Raw genomic sequence first — 10791 nt, 5'->3', positions numbered from 1 at the left:
CCTCGGATCTGTCTAGATCCGAACCCGAGACCAAAAAGGTGAGTTTGACCAACAAGGTTAAGTATTCGTGGTTGATTCCGACATGCAAACTTATAGAAAGATCGGGTTGTTTAACGTAAGAAAAAAATAAACTTGGTGAGTTATAACCTCACGGGAGTGTTATAGGAAAAAAAGGTGATATCCGGACCTTGAAAAACACGGGTATACAAAGTTGGTACAACCCGAAACCCACAAAAAGGGTTCAGACGGGATCTAAGAAAGGGTCTCGGGGTAAGATGGCTCTAAAATGACGAAATAAGGTAATAGGGTCTTAATTGCATGAAAAAGGGCTTCACATCGCATGCCATGCGAAATCCAAGAATTTCGCATCGCACGCCATGCGAAGCGAAATGGGCCATAAGAAGCTAAATGGCCCATGCGAAATTCTCTCATGCGAAATAATTGTTGCAAAACGTGACCCGATTCATTTTCTGATGTGTTTTTGATATAGGACCTATTAATGAAAATAAATTTTTTCCAAGCTAACCTGGCAGCTCGACCCCAACAAGGGGCTTTGCCCCTTGGACCCTGCTAGGGGCTACCGCCCCTAGACCCCGCTACCAAGGGGCGCTGCCCCCCGGACCCCCGTTAGTTTAGGGTTTCATTAGCGTAGATGTATGAAGTAGTAGTAATAGAAAATTGACACTCGTAAGTGTTACGCAGTTAACCGTGTACAGCTAAGGAAGGGTATTACTATTAACTCAGAGAGAAACCGACAGCAGGTGAGTTCTAGCCTCCCCCCCCCCCCATTATCTATTATGTTTTCGGGGCTGTGTGTATACTCCTATGTGATAGATAATACACTTACTTGAAGGGCAAATGTATGATACGTGTATGGTTGTGTATTGAATGTTGTTACTACAGAGCGTTTATACGAATAAGTATGCATATATATATTTTATAACTAGAAGGTATGTAGAGTATGCACGTATGATAGAATATATGGTTGTATGGTTGCATAGTTGTTCGAGACAGAAGGGACCAGACCCTTATAATATCTGTGATGTTAGGGACCAGGTAATATCTGTGATGTTTTAAGATAGAATAGCTTATGGTATACCATAGAGTTTTATGAAAGAATGTATGTAAGTAGGTATGCATGTATGTATGGTATGTATGGAAGAAGTAAGAGTAAATGAGGTACAAATACGTATCTTCGGACATGTATAAGTAAGAATATGAATGTAATGTATGTTAATTGGTTATCTAGAACTCACTCAGCATAGCTGACTTTTAGTATGCACGCAGGCAAATAGGTTGAAGCAATTGGCTTGAGGAGAGGCACATGGCATGAACTGAAGAAGCTGTCATCTGTGATGAAGTGTCATGACTGTTTAAATTAATGTTTATGGAAAGACAATTTGTATATTAAGACAAGAGCGAATGTTTTGTAATGTGATGTGTGAAGTTTTAAATTATTACGCGAAAAATTTAATTAACTATGATATTTAGAACTATGTTTATGAGTAAATCCAACGTCAAAGTATGACTTCCGGGAACGGGGCCTTACAAAAGAATAGCTTGTGAATACTCTTACCCGATCACCACTACCCTAATGCACCCCTCCCACCCCTATTGATACTAGTTGGCATCTGAAAAATTCTTTAACTTTCTAGAAATCTAGAATATTATGTGTGAATTAGAGCATTTCCGGTGGGTTCTCCAAATTATGTGAGGGAGTTTTCCATTTTTTAGAGATAGTTAAAATTGGTTGTGAGAGGAGGTGAGAGAAAAAGTTACTGTTCATGGTTAAATTTGGAGAAACACGCTGTTCACCTCTATAATTTTTTAATGTTTTTTAAAGTGATTGTGAGTGAAGGAGAGAGAAAAGGTAGTGATAAAAGTATAAAAAAATTATTATTTAATTGAAAATGAAAAGAGAAAATATTGTGTTTTTAGTGTAATTATAGAGATGGAGATGGAGAATGAACTGGGAATGCTCTTATACATACATGATAGAAAAGTTTATAGCAAATTTAGTATTGATAATCAAACTTCCGTTGATTTGACCCTTATTGTTTTGTTGTGAAGGGCCTCAAGGATGAAACTTCGATTGCACGCCACAACTAATAGCATGGGCGAGTTATATCCGTTCACTCCACCAACCTATCCTTACGTTTGTTACATTCTGTTATCACCAAATATCATGACCAACAGTGGAACAACAAACTTTGAACATTCTAGTGACTCCCCTTCCCATCTTCAAAGTCGAGGGATTTAACTCTTTAAGTGCCAGCGTATTCAAATTAATACTGATTCTCTAAGACCTTTGGGAATTTGTATTTACCGAATACAATGAGGGTGATGGGGACCGATCAAGACTTCAAGAAAAGAAAAAGAAAAATGCTAGAGCCGATAATGATTTTGGCAGGCTGTCCAGTGACGTAGAGGTTTTTTTTTTTTAATGAGTTCAATATTTTTCGGTCACTGGATTAACTATTATCCGGAAATAATTTTTCGGGTTGGGTCGGGTCCCATAATAAAAATACAATATCATAACAAAAATATGTTATCAACATTCAATAGCATACAAAAGAATTTGAAATAATGTAAATATACTATATACAAAGTTATTTAATTTAACAAAAAAAACACATATTTGAATTGGTAGGCCTTCTTTTTAAAAATTCGTCAATAAACCCAAAATGCACAATTTTAACACATTATATTAAACACATTACAATTTACATATAGAGTTTGGATATTGTAGAAAATGAGTGTTGGGTAGGAATGGTAGGAAATAATCTCAACCATGTGTTAGTAGATCCAAAGGATGAGATTCTTCCAGCCAATACAAAATGTTTTTTAATATCAAAACAGTTAGAAAAGGGCAAAACCGTAAAAGCGTGTTGGTTTTCGGTATGCACAATTGCCGTTAATTGTTTGTTTTTTTGCTTGTTATTGTGTGATTGTGCTGTTACTAAGTGTGGCTGGTGTGTCTTTTTCCATGGTGTTCGTTGTGTTGAGCCTTGTTTTTTGTGTGTGCTGGAAGGTGTTTGATGTTGGGGCGAGTGATTGGGGGAAGTTGGTGTTGTCGTGTTGATGTTGGTGTGTTGGGTAGGATAGGACAGGCTTGTGGTTGTCGTGTTGGTGTGAGTGTGTTGGGGTAGGATAGGAAAGGCTTATGGTTGTCGTGATGTTGTGAGTGTGTTGGGTAGGATAGGAATGCCTGGAGCCTATCGTGTTGTTATTATTGTGTTGTGAGTGTGTTGGGTAGAATACGAAAGGATGGTGTTTCGCGTGTTTTTGTTTGTGTGTTGGTTTGGACAGGAAAGTTGTGTGTCTTTTGGTGTTGCTTGTTGGAGCTTGTTTGTGTACGCGGTGTTGGATTATGGTGGTGCTGTTTGCATTGACTGTGGTGATGTCGGAGGTTGTTTGTAGTGTGTGCTGGTGTGGGTGTGTTTGCTTGCTCGATTACCTTGTGCTGGTAATAAGCTTGTGTCTAATGTAGCTGCAGTCGTGTTGTTGTTAGTTGTCTCGTGGTTGTGGTTATGTCTAGCTGTCGGATTTGTGTTTGTAGATATGTGGTAGGCTGTGTTGCTTATTTCCTTTGCCGGGAAGTTGATGTTTTTATGACCCGGTCTTTAAACTTTGTGCAGCAATTAGAAGAAAAAGTGATAGGATTACGTTAATGACGTCCTTTAGCAAATGCAAAAACACGGCCTCAAATCCAATTGACTTGACAAGCGAGAACCAAGGTATTTTGTGATTACTGTAACGTATGTGTAGTTGCAACAAACAGTTTTTTTTTTTTTTTTTTTTAGAAAAAAGATGTTGATATTCTGTTATCTAAGGTGGAGAAGATGCAAGGAGTGAATCTGTAATAAAAAGAAAGGAGGCAATGGCTACTGATGGACTGCAACACACAAGTCAGAAGAAAGTAACAAGCATGTGTTTAATTTTTTTGCAGTCAAAGATGGTGTTATAATAAAAATTTTTAAATTTGTAGGAGGTGCTGAGTGTTTGGGTTTAAAAAGAAAGGTGAGAGTGCTGAGTGTTCGAGCGAAAACCGCAACTGAGAAGCCAAGTGCAGGTAAGGTTATAGTTTGCGGTCAACCATTCTATTTATGTGTAAGACAGTGAGACGAACACATTAATGGGTGTGTTACTGTTATTGTTATAAGTTGTAGGAGCTGGGAGATTTGTGGTTGATGTTGGATCGTCAACATCGAAAAAGCAAGGGCCGCGAGTTGTAGATGATGTTGGGAGGTAAGTTTGTAAAAAAAGGGGGAAGTTGAAAGCGTTGGATCGAAAACCACAAAAGAGAAGCAAGTAGCAGGTGCGTGTTTAGTTTGTTTGACGAGTACTGTTTATTTAAACCCATAGGAATCGAACACAATAATAAGGGCTTGTCTTTAATTTTTATATTTTGTAGTGGTTACTAGTGGTACGTCAGCGCCAAAAAAGAGAGGGACGCGATGCATGATAGATGTGGGTTCTTCAACATCAAAGAAGCAAAAATGTGGTGTTACTGAAGTTGGGAGCAACAAAAAAGCAAAACCCAGTGGAAAAGGTTTGTTTTTGGGGGTTAATATATTTTAAATAAATAAGATGCGTTGGTTGGTTTGTTAATGTTGGATGTAATGTATTGATGACAGGAGTGACAACCCCACGCAAACGTGTTACGTTTGCTACTAATGATTCAGATGATGACTTCCAAGCTCCAGTGAAGAAACGGAAAGATGTAGAACAAGGAAAGGTAAAAAGGGTTGTAGAAACTGTAGGAGTTCCCTACGCTCGTATGGATGGTAAACTTATTCGGGTTAGGAATCCGTTGTTAAACTGACGTGTGCGAATATATATATAAAAATAGTATCGGTAAGAACCGAGTGTCAATCCATGGACACGGCTAACTTTTGATACTAAATCTTTGTAATTAATTTAACCAAACCAACAATCCAAATAATTTCTTTTCAAGTAACTAAACTAGCATACAACAATGACAAAGCAAATTAAATACAACTAATAATCAATCCAAACAAGGCTACTCAGACTATGCATCCACTCAACTTAGTGACAAAATAGCAATGATAATGACAAACATCATGTATTAAGCACCAACATTAAATTCCAATCAAGACAACCTAATACTAGCAACAAAACAACATGATGGGTTTTCAACAAGTTAATAACCATAGATTAGTAAGTTTGTCAAAACTACCTAATCTCATAATCAAAGGAAAGCTAGAATGAAAACAACAAACTAACCACCTAAAATCATGTAAAATAGACAAGTTCAAGAACACTAGTTAAACACATGAGTCTTTTAATTAGCAAAATATGAACCAAGAATTATGGCCTTAATCCCTAGCATATATTAACCAACTCAAAGAATCATATTATCACCATACAATTTTCCAATATCAAGTGATAGGTTTCATGCTTGTTAAAATTCATAACCAAGTTAATTTTCACTAGTCATTCCTAACTTAGTGATATAAACAAAGTATGCATACACAAACTAAGTTCATAAACAAATACTTAACACATAGTTTTCCAACATATTATGGTTAAGCATCTATCAAACTAACAAGACTAGGAATTAAAACAAGCATTCAACCATCAAACTCTATTCAAGAACATATCATAAACTTGAAGAATACCAACTTGCCAAAATCATGCATAGATAAAATATCACATAAGTAGGAGTTTCAACATAATCTAAGTAGTAAAAGTATTAGCCCATAAGGCTTAATACAACAACCAAAATCAAAATAGTCTTACAAAGCATTGTTAGAAACAAGAAATTGCAAACTAAGATGAATGATAAATGCTACTTGCAAGGATGATCATACAAGATGCAAGCCTTGAATTCTTTCTAACACACACGCAATAATTTTTCAGCAAAATCAGAGAATTCCCCTAAGTCTCCACACACAAAAATGAGGATAATGGATGTGTATATATGCTGTCTGGACGTCTGGCACGGGCACTTGCACGGGCTTGCACGACCGTGCCTATTTGTGGAAAGTCAACCATTGGCTTTAATCTGACCAAAAAGTCAGATTTCTCTGTTCTGGCACGGTCATCGGCACGGGCCCGCACGGCCGTGCAGGTCATGCACGGGCATCCGCACGACCATGCACGGTCGTGCACTTTTGAATTCTTGCGGCACTGGCTCCGGCACTGGCAAGCATGGTCGTTCAGGTCTGGCACTGGCAAGCATGGTCATGCAGGTCTGGAAGAATGCTTATTTTGTCCATGAAACGCCCCCTTTTCATGTTTTCTTTGTCGGGCGGGCGCCCGGACCTGCAAATTCACAAATAACTCAAATAAGTACCTAAAACAATGAATTTGCATGAAGTTCGGGATAAATATGAAGGTAATTTGATGCAATAAGATGTACACTTTGTGTTACATCATAAACCTTTGCGAGATAATGGATGGCCTAACCGAGGGTCAATGGAAAACCGTTGTTGAAATGGGTTTTGGTGGGATAAAACAATTGAAGATATCGCACGTTCCAACAAAGTTGGGGTATTGGTTGGTGACAAATTATGATGGCGTAACCAATTGTCTGAACGTTGGTACACATAAAATACAAATAACAAAAGAAATGGTGAATGACATACTTGGGATTCCCATGGGGAAGAGTGCTGTGATGGAGACAAATAATACAAACTTAAATGAACCTGTGATTAGAGAATGGATGGAACAGTTTGGTGATAGAAAAGGTTTGAAAACTATTATTGAGTTGAAACGTATGATGAAGAATTCAAGCGACACTGGGAGGTTTTTCAAGCTCAATTTTTTGATAGCACTTAATACCGTGATGGGAGTGTGTACCAAAGAGTCAAAGGTGAACTTGAAGTTTGTGAAATGGATGCACACTAATGTGGACATATCGGGGTTTGATTGGTGTAGCATTTGATAACATGTTTGAATAGAATGAGAAAAGGCTGGAATGGGAGAGAGCATTACCATGGGCCTTTGACACTACTAGCGGTAAGTTAAGGCAGTATGTTGTATTTCTAATTAATATTACGTGTGTCTAATGTGTTGTTGCTTTTGGCAGCTGGTGTACGCGCACGATAAAGGTAAGGAAATACATTCAAGTTTACCGGTGCTGCAACACTATGATGTTGTGGCTTTCCAAAAACTACAAAGTGATATGGAGAACGATGGTACACGTTTTAGTAGTTGGGTGAAAAAACAAACCGCAACCCGAGTAAGTGGGAAAATATTGTGGGTATCGAAAATCAAGAACCGGATATTCTGGCAAAGAGAGGAGCAGAGGGAAGTGAAGCTGTATTGAAAGACGGTAACGAAGAAGAAGATAACATTGACATAACTGCTCGAGATGCTAATGACGGGTTTGTCTCAATGAGCATGGATGATGGGAACAACATAACAACACAAGACGTAGAGAATGTGATAAAGCAGCTGATAGATCTTGGGTACACTGAGAACACGCCTCCATGTGTTCCCAAATTGATCAAACCACAAAACGAAAAGGTAAATTTGTTATATGGGTATGTGAATTAGAAATATGTTGTGAAGTGATGGATTGATTGTAACATCCCGAAATTTCCAAAATAATATTAATTGTATTACTTAATAATAGAGGGAAAGTTTACTCGGGTTATCGGGAAATAAATAAATAGAGTAGGAGTTGGTATGGGTCGGGCTAGTGTTGGGTAATGGATATGGGTTATGGACTTGGGTTATGAAAGAAGGAAGGAGAGTCCATGGGCTTAAGCCCATGATCCCTAAATATAAATACCATTAATCACCATTTAATCCTCATTCTCACATATTCCATACACACACACACCCAAAACACACACGACCCGAACCAATATCCGAAGGCGAAAACCCGAGCTTGTTGGTGCTGGAACGTTATGACGGAACAAAACAACATCAAGGCTTCCGTGTTCGTAGTTCGACTCATTCAAGGTACGTTTATAGTTAGAAATCGTTCGTGTAGGTTCAGGTTGATTTGAGAAATGATAGATCTGAGTTTGTATGGTAAAAACGAATCCAACAAAGCTAATCTTACTGAAAATGGTTATGATTTGATGGGTTAATCGATTGATAAAAAGAACCCGTAACCTATATGCCTAAATCGCACCCTTTAAACATCGATGTTAGGTCGATTTGATGGTGGGGTTTGTAGGCGCTGGTCAGACGATCCCGTGGGTACCTAAATCGAGTTATTTGGTTAAGAAACGAAGGTGATTAAGGGATTTAAGAACGAACAGTAGCTGCAGACGACAACTTCGCCTGCAAGCTAAGTTCGCCTGATGAACTTCGCCTGCAAGCTAAGTTCGCCTGATGACAACTTCGCCTGCAAGCTAAGTTCGCCTGATGAACTTCGCCTGCAAGCTAAGTTCGTCTGATGACAACTTCGCCTGCAAGCTAAGTTCGCCTGATGAACTTCGCCTGCACGCTAAGTTCGCCTGATGACAACTTCGCCTAAAGCCAAGTTCGCCTGATGACAACTTCGCCTAAAGCCAAGTTCGCCTGATGACAATTTCGCCTAAAGCTAAGTTCGCCTAAGGTTTAACTTCGCCTAAAGCTAAGTTCGCCTGATGACAACTTCGCCTAAAGCTAAGTTCGCCTAAGGTTTAACTTCGCCTAAAGTCAAGTTCGATTAGAGAATAGATTAAAACGATAAGTAAAAGTAAGCTAATACTAGGCCACCAGATTAGATCAGGCGAGTATTGATACGTGTAACTTATACAGTCAGCCGAGCACAGTTAAAAAAGGGATTTACAACTATCAGAGGAAGAAGCAGAGTTCAGGTGAGTTTCTAGCCCCATTCCTTGTTATGTTTTCGGGGCTGTGTGCATACTCGATGTGTTGTTAATACATTTATCCTAAGTGATAAGTGTATGCCATATGTGATATATGTGATGGATATGAATGATTGCTTGTCGGTACGCGAACGATCTTCGGATATTGCGCGTACTGTCAGGTTAAAAATAAAGGTACGAATATTATATATCGAAGATGTATGAATATTACAAATGAATACTTGTCGGGGCGTGAACGATCTTCGGATATTGCACGTAACGACAAGGGGTATGGTTGTTAAATGAAGGATGTAGAGAACGCCTAGAGTGTTCTTATACTATAATGTAATTATTGTATATGTGAAGTATGTGTATACAGGTACACGAATGGTATGTGAGTTCTACGTTCGACATAGTAAGTTAGGATGGCAAATCCCTCTAACTTCTGTTGGACATAGACTTGGCAGGTGATGGCGTAGTTAAGGACTGCGAGCCTTATACGTGATGTAGATGATAGATGTAAACGTAGATAGGGACGGTGGGCCTTATACGTGTTATAGGAGATAGACGCCAACGTAGATAAGGACTGCGGACCTTATACGTAACGTAGATAAGGACTGCGGACCTTATACGTAATATAGATAGGCGTCAGCACAGGAAATGACTGTGGACCTTATACGTGCTTTAGCATGGGGGAGGACTGCGGACCTCGTACGTGCTATGAATTAGGTTGCAACATAGGGAAGGACCGTGGACCTTGTACGTGTTGTGGATGTATGATGGTATAGGGAAGGATCGCGGACCTTGTACGTACCATGAATGGTGAACATAGGTAAGGACTGCGGACCTTTTACGTGTTCACGATCGTGAGTACAGGTATAGACGGCGGACTATGAACGTACTCTCGGTAGACTGAGGTTAGTGATTGTAGATATGTATGTATGTATGGTAGCAAGTATGTATGTAGAACAGAAGGGTAACTAGTGAAGTATGGATATGTATCTTCGGATATGTATGTATGTGTTGTATTGTATGGCGTACGATTAACTAGAACTCACTCAGCGTAGCTGACTTTTAGTATGCACGCAGGTGAGTAGGATGAGGCAGCTCGCTTGAGGAGACACGTGGCACTGAATAAGAGGCTGGCATCGGAAGACTCAAGACGTTTAAGTTAATGTTCGTTAATTTTGAAAGACAAAATGATGTTTTAAGACAAGACGTGTTTTGTTACGAAATGTTTTATGAAAGCTTTTATATTCCGCGAATGTTTTAATTAACTCTGATATTTAGAACTGCGTTTATGAGTAAATCCAACGCTAAAGTAGGGCCACCGGGTTCGGGGCCTTACAAGTTGGTATCAGAGCAAAGTTCGAGAGATTTAAGCATCCTACATGCTTAGACTCGAACAGAGAATGGGGTTTAAGTAAGAAAAGAAAGAAGATGCCAGTTCAAGAATGCCATGTGTCGCTCAAGCAAGATCAGTAAAGGTAAAGTGTATGATTAAATGATATATGTTAATGAGAAAGAAAAGATACGTGAACGATAGGGATAGGAATAATTGATTGTTTGATTTGACTAACTGCTTAAGTAGAACCAGCACAAATAGACTCATAAAGGGAAGTGTATAGGACACGGAAAGCAACGTGATCAGCTAGTCACAGCTGGCCACTGTTATTACCTGTTAGCCTTGCTATCCTTGTACTAAATAGTTCCTTGAGTGATGATGTTTGTGTTTTCCCTTTTAGAATACTAATGGCTGGAGCTGGAGAATTTGTTGGAACTGGGGGTTGCACTGGACGTCGTGGCAGGCCTCGTCTTGTCCGGCAACCCTCGGTAGAAGAAGCTTCCCACACCGAAGATGAAGGAAGCGCAGCTGGAGGAGACCAGAACAACAACGAAGAGGTTCAACTTAGCCCTGCATTTCAAGCAGCCATTGTTCAAGCGGTAGTTGCTGCTGTGAAGAACCTGAATCCCGAAAGATCTGCTGGAAGCCGTGAACGAACTGCTGAAGGGGCAG

Source organism: Bidens hawaiensis, unplaced genomic scaffold (genome assembly GCF_021521415.1).
Source record: "Bidens hawaiensis isolate Kalapana, Puna unplaced genomic scaffold, B.hawaiensis_p1.1 tig00013629_1, whole genome shotgun sequence".
NCBI classification, from domain to species: domain Eukaryota; kingdom Viridiplantae; phylum Streptophyta; class Magnoliopsida; order Asterales; family Asteraceae; genus Bidens; species Bidens hawaiensis.
Note: the sequence above shows the minus strand (reverse complement) of the source record.